The sequence below is a fragment of the Diadema antillarum genome, unplaced genomic scaffold, assembly GCF_040938485.1.
Source record: "Diadema antillarum isolate AM-2024a unplaced genomic scaffold, OU_Dant_1.0 scf00000053, whole genome shotgun sequence".
Taxonomy (NCBI): domain Eukaryota; kingdom Metazoa; phylum Echinodermata; class Echinoidea; order Diadematoida; family Diadematidae; genus Diadema; species Diadema antillarum.
This window is the reverse complement of record NW_027270942.1, coordinates 1,113,014-1,128,697: the sequence shown is the minus strand read 5'-3', so window position 1 is coordinate 1,128,697 and position 15,684 is coordinate 1,113,014. Positions and strand designations below refer to the sequence as shown.

At 38.5% G+C, this 15,684-nt stretch overlaps 1 protein-coding gene across 1 annotated transcript in view; it reads right to left on the bottom strand.

The window, feature by feature from the left end:
* LOC139715704 (putative complexin-1) overlaps positions 1-11,543 on the bottom strand; it is a 64,085-nt gene extending 52,542 nt beyond the window's left edge. Inside the window, exon 1 of the mRNA XM_071627255.1 lies at positions 11,502-11,543. The gene's annotated coding sequence lies outside the window, so the exon portion shown is untranslated. The remainder of the gene's footprint in view (positions 1-11,501) is intronic.
* Between the last annotated feature and the right edge of the window lie 4,141 nt (positions 11,544-15,684).

Below are 15,684 nucleotides of genomic sequence, written 5' to 3'. Positions count from 1 at the left end.
AATTTATCAATAATGATCATAATGCAGTATGTGAAACCATGATCATGCATGAGCATTCAGAAACCATTATAACCCTCCATACGTTTCAACAAAGATTTTAGTCATAAATAATGGTCAATGTATTCCTTTAGATACAATTTTTCTTGTGAAGAAAAGGGATATTATATTGAAGATTTCAAATATGACAACTTCACAGCTGATAGTGAATGGGCTTCCATACCATAGTAGAACTCTACGTATACTCAACAGCAATATTCTATTAGGCACATGTGAGAAGCGTGCAGTGTAGATTGATTAGCTGATAGTCTATAAACAAGTGTGCAGGCAAATCATAAACTTGTATTGTGACGTCATTCATCCAGCCATCTTCTCAAAGATGATAGAAAAAACAAAAACTATCCAAACCTTAATGGTTCTTTGTCCAAATATGAAGATGGCGACTGTATGGTTCTGTGATACACAGTACAAGTAGAGTATCTCCTTTTTTCCATCAGTATCACTAGCCAAAGCCTGCACAGCACAGTCAGTGCTCTAGAGCGAGTACCAGTATTCAAGGGTCTGAATCTGAAAGCTAGCTAATCTAATGTATGTCTGCTACGGGGCCCTACCAGGTGCATACAAAATCCCACTTAGAATCTGAATGACTTTATTGATTACCCACTACTGCTTCAGCATTTTAGTGTAGAGCTTCATCGTTAGCATTACTCAGAGATTTCTCTGACATTTAAGCAGCAAATTTATACATTGGACATATATGTACACCAACATTTGTAAGCAATGTGGCTGACATATGGTGGAGAGGAGGAGGAGATATGGTAGCAACTGATATCTTATATTGTGAGAGGGGCGGGGAAGTCAAGAATGGAGATTTTAGCCAAATATCTACAATATTTGCCAATCATTGCTCCTACTGTAAATGATCTTGCCATGGGCATGGGGGTGTGTGCATGTGCGTGTGTCGCATGCATGTGCTTGTGTGTGTGTGTGTGTGTGTGTGTGTGTGTGTGTGTGCATGGGAACTGATAAAGAAGAACATGAATTTGGAAATCAAATGCACGCACATTTTTCCTGTACAGGTTAGCAGCTGCTCCTTGTTCCTGTTATAGAAAAAAAAAATCACAAATTTTTAACAAAACCTGAAAAGAAAAGGTCTCTGTCATCATTTACTACATTGTACATAAACTTGTTACCACAGTTTGTGATGAAGTTACCTGCACCTGTATGCAAGATTCAACGTATTATGTATACCCATGATATTTAAATCATTTACTTCTTTTTCTGCAAGATCCATCCTTAGTCTTAGCATTTGTAAGTTATTGTCCTTGGCTTGTCTTGGACATTAAAGGACAAGTCCACCTTCATATACATAAGGATTGAGAGAATGCAGCAATATTAGCAGAACACATCAGTGAAAGTTTGAGGAAAATTGGACAATCCGTTCAAAATTACGAATATTTTAAGTATCTGCGCAGTCACTGCTGGAAGAGAAGACTACTACAATGTATGATGTCACATGCGTACAACTATATAAGGAAAATAAAAAGAGAATTTCACAAAACTTTACTTTTTGAATAAAGTGCACAGTTCTTTGACTTGCTACTGACGTATGTTAAGGGTAATATTATTCCTCCCACCTTCTGAAAGAGAGAAGTCGAGTTTTCATTTGTTATGGGAGAAATATGGAAATATGTTGAATTTTCTTTATTCTTTCTTTATATCGTTGTACTCATGTGACATCACAAGCTATAGCAGTCTTTTCATCCAGCCGTGACTGAGCAGAAACTTCAAAAATTCATAACTTTTTAACGGATTGTCCGATTTTGCTCAAACTCTCACTGATGTGTTCTACTAACATTGCTGCATTCACTCAACCCACATGGTGAACTTTTCCTTTAAATATTGATTCAAATCAATCCATGGTGAAGAACACATAACTGTTTGCTGTTTGTGATAATCAGATTATAGCCCATTACAAAATTTGATGGCTGCTACAATTCATTAAATAAAGAGTACAATGAGGTTACATGAAAGATATCTTTATCTGACAGGTATAGTTATAACATTTTTCTTCTATTGTACTATTATAAGGCAAGATTTTCCATCCAAATGGACCATTCATGGAAGTAATGATTTCATGTGCAGCTGTAGCATGTGAATCAATAAAATGTGTTAAAAATATACAGTCTCTATCAATATGTACATGTATGTAATACTTCTTATCTTTTCTTCAAACATTTATTTCAAGTCTTAGAGTTTGTAATCACAGACATACTGTAGGTAGATTTATAGAAGACTTGAAATTTAAATGCATTTTTCAATGGATTCCTACCTGACAAAGTAAACACGTATCCAGATGCTAAAAGCGCAATCGAGGGTCTCAGCCTTATTGCGTATAGAATAATGCGACACCTTGTACTGTGTCATACACATACAATTGTTGTACATAGGCCTGGCTCCAATGTTGCTTTTAACCCCAGCCTCAAAATATTCTGCAGAATATACTTCAGATCAAAATGTCACACTATCCATGATATGTGTATTGTGTATGAGTGTGCCTGTGTGTATTTGTGGGTGTGTGAATGTTAGTTGTGTGTTTAATACACAGCCATACATTAAAATGAGTTCAAGTGTGAGTGAATGTGTGCATGTATGCACTTCTTAAAGACAAACAAATAATATTATAAAGACATGAGTGTACAAGTGGTGTGTGTTTCTTTTTGCTTTTGTTTTCTTGTTTGGCATTTTACAGATCTAAGTGAAAGTCACTTTAAATGTATTGCAATGACTAACAGATCTACATACTATGGTGAAATGGAAAAGACAGAATGTTTATTATATTTTGAGAATGTTGGCAAATTCACAGCTTCAAAGTTTTCATAAAATAGTGATATTGGTCAAAATTCAAACATTCCGCATGCAAATAAGATGAGGTGTTTATGTCATCAAATCACAAATATGTCACTTCACAAGAATAAATTCAACAAATTTGCATTGCATCATAATTTCAGTTATTTTACATCATAGTCTATGAATTAGTAATGACGACAATAGAAGGAGAAGTGATTTGCATGATTAGCATATAATATGCCCAGTGATTATCAATATTACTTTTTCATAATGTCCACTTACTAAGGAAATGTTTATGTCTGCACGGCTTTACATGGTTAACTCCCATATGAAACCAACATATAATTTGTACATTGTCATTGTTATGTGTACAATGCATTGGCTGCATTTTTGTTCCATGGCACCATAGTGCATGAACACATACATGCACGCACACACACACAAACACACACAAGAGGTATAGATAGGTAGATAGATAGATACTTGTAGAAAGATAGATAGATGGATAGATAGATAGATAGATAGATTGATTGATTGAATACAAAAGTAGATAGATAGATGGATAGATAGATAGATAAAGATAGATACATAAATGTACATGTATACATACAGTAGATAGAGAGAGATAGAGAGAGAGAGAGAGAGAGAGAGAGAAAGAGACAGATAGATAGATAGATAGATAGATAGATAGATAGATAGATTGATTTTATAGGTAGATAAGTTTATAAAAAAAAAGACATTACACTAAAAATAGGGAGAATGTTTGTTAAAAACAATTTAAACATCAAGAAATGAGTGTTTTGCCATTGCCACTTGATTCTCTTCCACCAACTTTTAATGTCATTCATGAACACAGCAATTCTGCTACATGTTTCTTGAGATTAATTTTGGCCTGATGCAGGTAATGCTCCTAAATAAGTCATTGACATGGCTCATTACATGCAAATTTCCAGACATCTCACACAATGCACAAAGGTTGCACTGGCATTCTGGCTGAAATGCAAAGTAGCCTCGAAGGACAAGGCCCGAGACAATTATTAATCAAGTTTGAATGGAAATTGATCCGGAGCACCGGAGCCATTCTCGCGAATAATATATAATCATGGAGCTTCCAGCCAGAGAATGAAAACCGCAATGTGGCTACGCCAATCATTGGCAATATATCCCAGATACACTGTCTCTACTCCCAAGAGCAGACGACGCTCCCACGGGCGAATGACAGGTCGACTAATAAATGCCCCACTGTAGGGCACACGCTGGCTGGCCATACGCAGAAATCATTCAAATTGGCAATGTTATGCGTAATTTCCTCCCGCTCCGATGGACGGGCCTATGGGAGATGAGTGGGGAAGGGAGCCGTAAAGGTCAGACTATGGCAAGCGACACATACTTAGAAGGTTATCAAGGGGAGATGGTCTGATTGTGGCCAGCAGCTGTGGTTGGGAAAAGCTCTCCGACTGAAGTGACCGCCGGAGGGAGGGTGAAATCACAGCTCAAGTAGCTTTTGTGTGCTAATGTGCACAAGGCTAATAATCATTACAAAATCACTGAAAGGGCTGTTTAACAATCAGCTTCAGTGTGTCCTATGTTACAGTGGATTAAAAAAAAAGCTGAACCAAAATTACGGTATTGTACTGTTCGCATAGAGGCACTTTCACACATTCCCTATTCAGATTAAAGTGCTCAACAACATCCAATCATGATGAAAATGATGCTAATCTTTGAGATAATGCTAATTAGATTTTTTAAAATGATACATTTAAACCCCTACTGATATAGCAACAGTTTGCATAGACAAAAGTTCTTTCAGAGCAAATTGATTCTGGACGAAATTTGATTACCAAGTACGCAAAATCCCATGAGAGTGGCACAAAAATCAGTTTTCTCAACTATACTCGCAAGCAAACTAGAATGCATTGAACCCATTGGGAAAGTGTCTATAGTGAATAGCTTTTCATGCATTACTATGCTGTTTTGACTACTGCTTCCCCTTGTATTCTTTGTAACAATCTCTAGTACAAATGTACTTTATCATTCTCTGTAAGAAATACAGGTGACAGTACGTATCAATACAAATGGTATGCCTTTTGTCTGGACACCAAGGCAAATGCAAATTTTACATTTAAATTCTTTCTTTCTATTTAGTAATAATGACAACAATAACAATAATAATATCAAAGGAAGATAATAATTAGAATATGATGATAATAAGAACAAATAATGATAATTATGGTAATAATTATCAAAATCTGTAGCAGCAGCACCAGCATCTACAGTGTATAATTATGCCCACAAACCCTGTATGTAGAGCATGAAGAATAATATTACTGCCTCACTGCCATGGACTGACTGGAAACATCTAACTGATGATCCACATCTTCAGGTTGTGTTTTTTGCTTTTTGCTTTTTTTTTGTTGTTGTTTTTTTTCTTTCCTGTCATCAGTAATATCCCAGCAATGCCACTGCATTGGTCAGTGGAGAAGTGAACCTATTAGAGTGTTATTCTAGTGTAATACAAAGGACACAAGCAACTTTATTAATTGCTACATTTCTCATAATACAGTCAAACCTGTCTTAGTAGCGGCCACCTCTCTATAGCAGCCACCTTCTTATAGCGGCCACTGAAAAATCCCCTGCACGAAATTGACCATGTATTATGGACCCTTTGTATAGCGGCCACCTGCCTTTAACGCAGCCCAGCGGCCACTCATTTTGTATCCCGTGGTGAATATCTACCTGCATATAGCGGCTACAAAAATTTAGCAGAACCATTAAATCAGCCATGAATACGATGTCTTTTACGTTCATTGCGTGAATTCTGCCGAGTCCTAGCTCAGTCACAATCACACAGACACAATTGACTGAATTAATGCAGCTCTTTGCCACGAAAAGACGTCTTACCACTAACTTGACTAGATTAGATCTAGGCTTCAGTAGTGCCGCCCTGAATAGGTGCTACAAAGGTAAAGACAACTTCTAATAACATCTTAGAATTCTACTGAAATGCCGGCTAATTAGTGTTTATTAAGTCCCTTTGTATAAGGACTATATGGTACTTGTCTGGGTATCGTTTGTTGTTTACGTAAAACCCCGGTCACACAGCGCTTTACGGCTTAATCACGGCCAAAGCACATCCAAAAGTGGTCTCCCGTGAAGCAGACGATGTTGTTCGAGTTGATGTCGAGTTTAAGACGAGCTACGGTTGATTTATAGACGTAGCAGGACGCGGGGAAAAATCGGAACGGCGTCGGACGCAGTAAAAAGTTTTAAACTGCTCAAAATATTATTCCGCGGACAACCACGGGCGGCACATGTGGTAAAGACGTGCAACACACGTGAAACACACGTGATAATCCGTGTTCTGGCAGTGATTAAAACTTGGGGGAGACGCGGTAAAGACGTGAAAGTTAAGCGGTCTGTCACGGGCAGAGCACGGTCATCTGACGCGTGTTACGCATTGGTATCACGGGAAAGAGCGTGTGTTTAGCGGCTTATCGCTGACAAATGGATTTTTCCGCGTACACACACGTGGTTGGACATGGTTAGTCTTGCTTAGGCAGTGCTTCAGCAGTGGAACAGCCGCCAATGGCCATACCCCGTACAAAGCACGGCCAAACCGAAATTGACCAAAAAATTACCACTTACGACCATGTCCACCAGATTTTCACAACTTTTTGTTCGTGATTTGGACGTGGAGTGCTGTGTGACCGGGGCTTAAGCTTCACACATTATCAATCTCCATCGAACTCAGCACTCGTGAACCCCGTTCATGCAAACCGGTACGAACCAGAGCAGTTCCTCAGGCCCGAAACGTTGTTTTTAAAATCAAAAGAACAGATGTAGGCATTACAAAATTGCTATTATAAAATGCAAGTATTGAAATTCAAAATGGCCACCAACCTGTCTATAGCGGCCACTTTTGCTGTTTCCCTTGGGTGGCCACTATAGACAGGTTTGACTGTACTCCCTTAAATTATATCTACCGAGACTTTCGTTTTCAGAGTCTTGCAAACGTAACAATTCTTGTTTACTGCACACCCCTTCTTCTCACTGAAAGATGCTGTAAAAACAAAAGTGTCCATGATTGTCACAAGACAACGACTTGCATAGCCATATACTACACAATCACAAATCATCTGTCACACACACAATCTGCTGAAGAAAAACTGTGGGCTACACTGAGAGAAGAGTATGGGGACAGAAGACTAAAACTCAGAGCCACTTTAATAACAATACTATGCTAATCAGATGATAACTCATTATACAGTGGCTGCAAGTGGAAATCAAATGAGAACAGATACAGGAGGTGATCCGAGAGGATACTCAGATCACCTCATGACAGCCACATTCACACACATATGAGTATTTAGTTTTGCATCATGATGTAAAAATCCATTTTATTTGCTACCGTTCACACACAATGGTCAAGCTACATCATCAAGAAGTTTTATAAAAAGTAACAATAATTAAGCACGACTGATTTTCGAATCCCATTGCAGATCACACTGATTGTAACAATTTCTGTGTGTCCACACACACGAATTAACGTTTTTGACATCATGAAAACTGGAATTCCAAAAACCACTATTAATTTTGACTATCTATAGATAAAGAGCTCAATAATAGAAAATCAAGATAGCACATAGGTGACGAATAAATGGCTAAAAATAAAAGTCATGCAGACGAGGAAAAACATTGGCCAGAAAGGGAAAATATTACTGGATTTGCCAATCAACAATACTAGGCACCAGAAGAAAGTTGTTTACGAGTGAAATATTGTCCTGCTGTGATTGATTTATAATGCGAATGCCCTAGAACTTTTGTGCCATATGCCTGTTGCATCAGCTTTGAAAATCTTCCAGTCCCATAAGCAATATTTTATGTTGATGGGAAGATGGTATTCTTGGGAGGGTTATGGGCACCCTTACTTAAGAAGTAAAAATTTTTAATAACAATAAATAAATGAAGGCGTGCATTCTCTAATGCAAGGTTTTACAGTCCTTATGTGCTGCTGTACTCCAGGAAAATTTCCACTGGAAAAATAATATACTATGTAGAAAACCCAGAACAAGACAGTCTGTTATTTTGTGCCATTGAACAATGCAATTTCTTGCTACATACCAAAACTCCAGGCCCAATCAATCAATCAATCACAATTGCAGGTATGCTGTTTACTGAACCCACTATTTTTCAGACTAGAGAGCTCTCATATCCATGGATAAATGTATGATAACCAGTACAGACATCTTAGGACATTTTTATGACTTTGAATTCTCATATTCATAGAAACAATGCATACAGTATCATGACGTTTATTCATAATCTTTTTAATGTCTGAATGCTCACCGCAATCATAACTATTGTATGAGTATGTGGGGTAAACAGCAATATACTGTTTGCCATGTGCAGTAATATCGCATATAATAATAACTTTTTAATCTTGAAATACAGGTTTCAAAATCAAGTACATGTATCTTTTTGTTTCTGTTGCTGAGTATCTTGCCTACCACACCAGGTACACACTGGTATACAACACCGTTTATGTTGGACAACACAATTTCTATGAACCCAGACGTCCATAGTTTTGGCAAAGGATGTGCAATCTAGGGCAATATGAAGATTTTCTGCATTTGTGTGCCTGTGTGTGTGTGTGTGTGTAATTATAGTGGTAGGTACGTGCATAATATGTTCTTTTCACTGCACTATAACCTTGGGGTCTACTTTGACCAGTCTATGAGGATGGATAGGCATGTTTCGCAGGTATGCCAGACTGCTTACTTCCAGCTTCGTGGCATCGCAGCTATTAGACCTCTGCTTACAAGGACGGCAGCAGAAAGCATCATTCATTCACTCATTTAAACATCAAGACTGGATTTTTGTAACAGTCTTCTAGCTGGCCTTCCATCTGCAACCTTGAACAGACTTCAAACAGTACAGAATGCAGCAGCACGCTTGCTCACTGGACTGAGGGAGTATGATCACATCACCCCTGTCCTGGCTGAAATGCATTGGCTTCCCATCAAGAACAGAATTGATTTCAAGATCTTACTTCTCACTTTTAAGGCCATTCATGGTCTGGCCCCAGGATACCTGTCTTCCCTAATTGAGCGACGGCAGCCTCGCCCTGGCCTTCGTTCATCTGGCCTTACTCTCCAGGTGCCCATCACACATCTCAAGGGATACGGAGACCTGGCATTTTCCCCTATTGCTCTTCGCCTATGGAACTCCCTCCCATCTTTCCTCCGTGAAATTGACAAACTGGATCACTTCAAAGCCTCACTCAAAACTCATATTTTTCACTAGACATTCAATTGCTGTCTTTGAGGAGTCTGCGCCTTTGAATGTTTCTATTTGATAACAGATATATGGCGCCATACAAATGCTGTGGATCACTCACTCAATCATCAATCACTCACTATACTACACTTGTAGGCACGTGTCACTCATTGTCATGCATGATCAGTTAATTCATGTTGTACAAATGTTGTACAAATGTTGTACAAATGTACATCACATTAGTAATAAACTAGAAAAGCACTCTCAGTCTGGAGCGCAGACCTCCGCCAAGCTGCTCATTTCCACCACTGATCTTGTTCTTCCATAGAGATCAGTGATTTCTATACCCATACGTATTCATGCTGAAAATCACCCAATTTCTTCTTCTTCTTCTTCCAGTCTGGTACAGTCCACCTGGCATATTATCGTACCTTGTGCTTGTCAAGTGCTGGGTGTACAGTGTGCAGGTAAAAATCCCAATATAGAAACCTTTTTGTATGTGAATTGTCATTAATGCTAGCTGCTTGAAAATATTTGAAAATCCCTGTAACGAATTGTGTACAGCTTTGTCTATGATCTTTGTGCAAACACACACACAGCCATAGCATCTCAACTGGAGTCGACCATTAACTGACGAGCATACACTTCAAATGCACGGATTATCACTGACAGGTGCTATTCATGGTTTTCAAATATACCCAGTGGGTAGCGAATGAATTGGGCCACCCACAAATCCCCATGCTACCAGTACCACCACTACCAGTTGCAGCATGCAGTATGGTTGGGTGTTCATAATACCGGACACCTAACATTTTTCTATCAATAGAAACGTGAAAAATCTCACAATTTGCCTGAAATTTTACTCACGTGTGGAGAAAATACTCCGGATTCACAAGCGCGCACTGAAAATGCGATCTGAGGTACGCGCTTTTAGATAGCGGCTTCGAACGCGTGGGGTGTCATTTTTTCCGCACTCAGTTGCCCTGCTCATTTCTACCGACCACCCTGACAATATGTATAAAGGGCACTTAAATGCGTTTTTTCGACAGGCCGCTGTTTTTTCTAGCCGTCATTTTTTCCCCAATAATATTTGAATATATTTTGAATCCTTCGATATTACTTTTGAAGGACTGTTTGATGAATTTGACTTGATTTTCATTAGGAAACTTTTCATCGTAATTGAAATAAATTAGATGAGTCGGTTTGTTTTTTTTCACATTCATTTCTCGTTTCTGCATCAACTCGTACGGTCGTAGCGGGCGACAAAAAGTTTGTCATGTGTATGTGTAATGTGTGTGCACGATCGTACAAGCGGCGGTGACAATTTTGCGGTCAAAATCGTCAAATTTATTACGGAAGGATACTCTACATCTAACAACGAGTCAGCAAAGGTAGGCCTAGTTATATGTAGTTACACGATAAATCTTATTCGATTTTGCTAAAGTTCGGTAATTTAGAGGGAATACTTATTTGTTTTCGCCACATTTTACTCGGTAGCATAGCCCAGTGAAGAATCTAACACCGTTGCGCGTAGTCCCATGCGTACATTTTCTGTCTGTACGCGCAATGCCATTATAATGCGCGGTCGGTCGTTATGGACCCGGTCGGTGGGTTGGACACCTACCATACCCAGTTTTTTAATAAAGAGCCATACTTACATTTCTTGCAATGCAATGATAAAAACTGTAATTAAACTAATAGTAAAACACACCAAAAAAAAAACAAAAACAAAAATACAAACAAACTGGAGCAGCTGAGGAATAATTTACTTACCGGTATTCAATACCGGTACGTATATTTACTTGGATGTCAAAACGTAAAGCCATGCTTATTTATTTGCCCCTCTCCAGGCCAGGCCCAGGCGAGTACACATGCTACAGATACACAGAAAATGCAGTGTCAGTAGGGAAGTATCGCTACCCCGGTATTCCTTTCTACTGAGTTTGATAATGCCAATGGGCCGTACCAGTATGCAGTAATAGGGGATGCCGGTGGCTGTATTATCAATTATCCCAGCGTTTACTGTGCTGTACATACATACAGTCTGTACACCTTTTGCCTGAACTGGTATAGACCCTACGCCCTACAGCAGATACAGAAGAATTTTGACATTAGAAAACGTACGTTTTAGTTGCAGATACAAAACATCATCTACACACAAATAGATCTTACATTTAAGTTACAAGAAATGTCAGTGAGACAGTCGTTGTTAGGTTGGCCTTTAATTACTCTAAATAAGCGATGCTTCGTCGGCGGCCAGGCCAGACCACGGGCGCCGGGCTCTAACGTTACACAGCTCTTCGATGTGTTTTTCCTTCTCTAGAATATTATTTTACAATACCATGGTAATTATTGTACCACGTAAATCTCAAACTTACCCGACTTTGCTTTCAAAGCTGATAGCGATGCTGATTTTTTTTTAGTGTGATGTGATTTTTCAGTAACGTTAGCTTCGATGCTGTTTCTAGGTTTGCCGTCCACTTTCCTAGCTGCACATTCACAAGATGTAGTGTTTACGCTGGATGCTGTGGAGTACGGTATGTCATTACCGCGGTACGGTGTACGTGTGCACGCTGTACATCAGCTCCATGGTTGCAACATCACCAGCCCGAAATCACGGCAGCGAGCCATACACATTACATTCTCCTTGTACATGTATTGTAAATCTCCCAATACATGATTGGCGTCTATTGCAGTAGAGTTTGGTTCCATTAAACCTTCTGATCCAGTCGTATTTTTTTGAATGCGAGATTGATACATGTATAAAAAATACATGTAGTATAAAATCATAGTGTTAAATGTAAAAAATTACATTACAGTAATGTATGTATCATAATTAAAATTATAATTTGTCGTGATCTGCATTAATCATTGCTGAGAAGAAGTACAAGAAAAAAAATATAATATACAAAATACACAAAATGCGACTAAGATATCGGGCAGGATTGACGCCAAAATAAAGATGAACCTACTAGTACGGTACTATTTGCACGTTTTTGATGGTATCGGAGTCGAATTTTCATCGTAAATTCGTCTTCTTTCTTCGCATTTCTTCATTTTCATGTATATCATGTTTCAGTCATAAATGCAAATACATGATGTGATCGACTTTTTCATTTCACATTCTTGGTTTTTACAGTGTACATGGATTTTTTTTTTCTTCAAAGCTTAGTAACGTCGTTTTGATTCTATTTACACTAACTTTGAAAGTAAAAACTTGCCACATTGTTGGAGAACAATATGTTAACTATAAACAATGACATTGTATAGTGGATTGTAATCATTTAAACTTAAAGTTGTAGGGCTCATATAACCATCATTATTATTATCATAATTTATATAGTGATATCACTTATCATGGGGTAAGACACAACAACTATAACTTTCCTCCTAAAGTTGATCAAAGTCCATTCATTGCAGTTTGATCGATCTATAAACATATCAGTTTAAAACCTTTATGTTTTCAGGGTATATGTCTGCAACTATTTTGAAAGTGACGCTAGATGATTCGCCCAGTTTTGCTCAGCTGAAAGGAAGAGTTTTATTGCAAAATGAGCTTAAAAAGACCATCATCAGATAGAGCAAAATTAAACCTTTCCAATAATACCTCACTTGCAGTGGCGGATCCAGAGGGGCGCGCACCGTCCGGGCGCGCGCCGCCTCTTCGTTTTTTGCTAAAACAAAAGAAATTAAGAGAAAAAATGGGGGGGGGGGGGGCGAGCGCCCCCTTTAATTTTGTAAAGGTGCCTCCCCTTTACGGAATTCCTGGATCCGCCCCTGACTTGTGACATAACAAGGAATATTCTAGAAGTACTTAGATATCCTGTATTTTCTTATTATTTTCTTTGTTTTTAGCAGTGTTAGTCACAAATATCTCAACTTAACAAAAATGGAGTTAGCTCATTTTACGATAAAACTATTCAAATATTGTTCCGTAGGCATGGATAAAGACATCGCACTTGAACCTGGACCACTGAGCCGCACTGGTGTAGAGTCTTATCAAACTTAGCTACTTTAGCTTGATTTTCTTTTTGAGGGCATCCCCCTCCCCCTCAGGTGGTCTGCATGCATACACATAAATTCTTGTGCCAGATTCTTGGAAATAACCGAATGATGGAAATGGGTTAGAATTCTAACCCCCGATGGATTTTTTTTTCAGCCCATCAAATTCACCTCATCACAAGTTTTTACCATCAGGGAAGCTGGCAAAATTATTACCCCTAATTAAATGAAGATTGCCGAGGTGAAGGGTGCATGTGCATGTCCACCTTCACCACTTACAAGGACAGGAATAATATATCTTTCGGGACTTTCTCATGCTGAATATACACCCAAGAAGATGTCAAATTTCTTGGGTGGATAGTGCGAAAAGAAGACCCCGGGAGTTGACACTGTCCCTATTCGGGACCCTCTAATTTTCAGAATTGTTTGGAAAACTTTGAAAGCTACCCTTGGTGCAAAACCCCTGAGACCCATAACGATTTTCGGATTTTTTTTTTCCCTCAGAATTGAGCCCCTAAAGTAAAGATTTCCTGAATCGGGAACTCGGGCATGCGGCACTAATGACCACCTGAGTGCCTGGGGCCGATGGGCATCCAAACAGAACCTGGCAGAAGGCCTACATGGACAGAAGTTTCTTAGTGGTGATGTATAAATAAATGAAACTTTCCGATCTGTGTACTTCCACAGTCGCTGAGATAAACCGAACGATAATCATATACCGTTTGATTGCACCTTGCGGAAAAAACAAAACAAAATTGTGAATTGAAACTTTTAATTAAGATAAGTCGTTATTTTTCTAATTTAGGCCATTAATTGTTTTCACCATTTAAATCATGCAGGCTTTTTCTCTCATTTTGAAACATAAATTCCTGCGTGTCAATGATTAAAAGTGCGACCCTCCGTTAAAGCGAGGGTTGAAAAACGGTAGGCCCTATATACACGCAATCTCCCATGTTGATGGGCCTACACGTAATCTTGTCTTAAATTTAAGGAATGCCTGTTTTGTTTCTCCGCAATCTTATTATATAGATCTTGCGAGCAAAAATAAATTAATCACTCTTATTTTCAATCTTATAGAATAAGGCCTATAAATATGCCAATTCTACCTCTTAATTTGTTTTTCACTTTATGCCCCATCATATATAACACGAACTTCAGGGCCGGCGGAACGGGGGTGGGGTGGGGTGGGGGGGGGGGGGCTCGCCCCCCCCCCCACTTTTTTATTGCATCATACATTAGGTCGCCACTTTGGGCCCCCACTTTTTTTTCTCTTCTACCCCCCCCCCCCCCCCCTCCGGAAGAGCGTATCTCAGTGGCACTAGAAACAAAACAAAAAACATAGTATATATCAACCTTGAAGTGTGAGTGCGGTAAAGCTGGAGATCCTTTTTTTTTTTTTTTTTTTTTTTGCTTGTCAGCTGAAGAAACCCGGAAGTGGCACTCTACAGAATTACAGAAGTTTCGCTATTTTTTTTTTGTGTGTGTGTGTGTATTTTTTTTTTTTTTTTGTATTTTTTATAGCTGATGAAGCCCGGAACATCGTGGCGCCAGAAGTCCAAGTGGGCCCCCACTTTTGAAAACGTGGCGCCGGCCATGCGAACTTGTGACATGACGTTACGTCATAATTCTGTGTAGACAAGGATTGTGATTCCTACAGTTTCCATGTTTCTATTGCATTATATTCCAATACTCTTTTTTTTTTCTCCATCTCCCTCTCGCTCCCGAGGAAACTATTGATTTTCTAAGCTTGTTAATCTCAGCAGCTTTCTCCTGCTAAAATTAGTGGTTTTTTTTTGTCAAAAAACTACAAATAAACTAAAAATAATTATTCCCATGAACATCTTAATTTCTGTTTCATTCTCCTTTTACTTTCAACGCCATCTATCGTGATTTAGGGCCTATCATTTTGCTAACTTCAAAATTAGTAATCCCTTCTTTTGTCTCGTTTAAATCAATATTGTATGTAAATCAATTACCAGTTATGATAGAAACTTTCAATGCGTTCATATTGTTGTCATGATTATAAATGAAAGTAGAAAATCAAATATCAAAAATGAAAAAAAAAAAATCAGGCTCACACTAGTGCACTGACTTGCACAAAATATTACAGTACAGCCAAACTTTTTATTTCCGTTTAAGAATCTCATACATCAATATAGGAAAATAAGGCATTATCCGGCACAATTGAACGATACCTGCCTTGTAAAAACTAAATTTGTTGATTCAGTATTCTCTTTATTTTTATCAAAGTAAAGGAGTGCAGGAGTGAGAGTTCTTATCAACATTTTTGTTTTACTCGGCTGTTTTATTATTATTTTTTAATGTAAACAACTACCTAAAGTATCGCAGCATTGTATTGCATAATTATGCTTAGTTCGTAGCTCCATGGTTCACATGAATGTTATTTTCAACCAAAGAGTTTATTGGGATGAGTTGTGAGGAGAAAAATCTAAACTAATACACTGTATTACGTAAATAGATTATCAGCCCTAAAAATAAATAGGTCGGAACGCCCTCTTCGACATTACTTTTCAAGATGGCAGCGCCCTGTGGCTACCG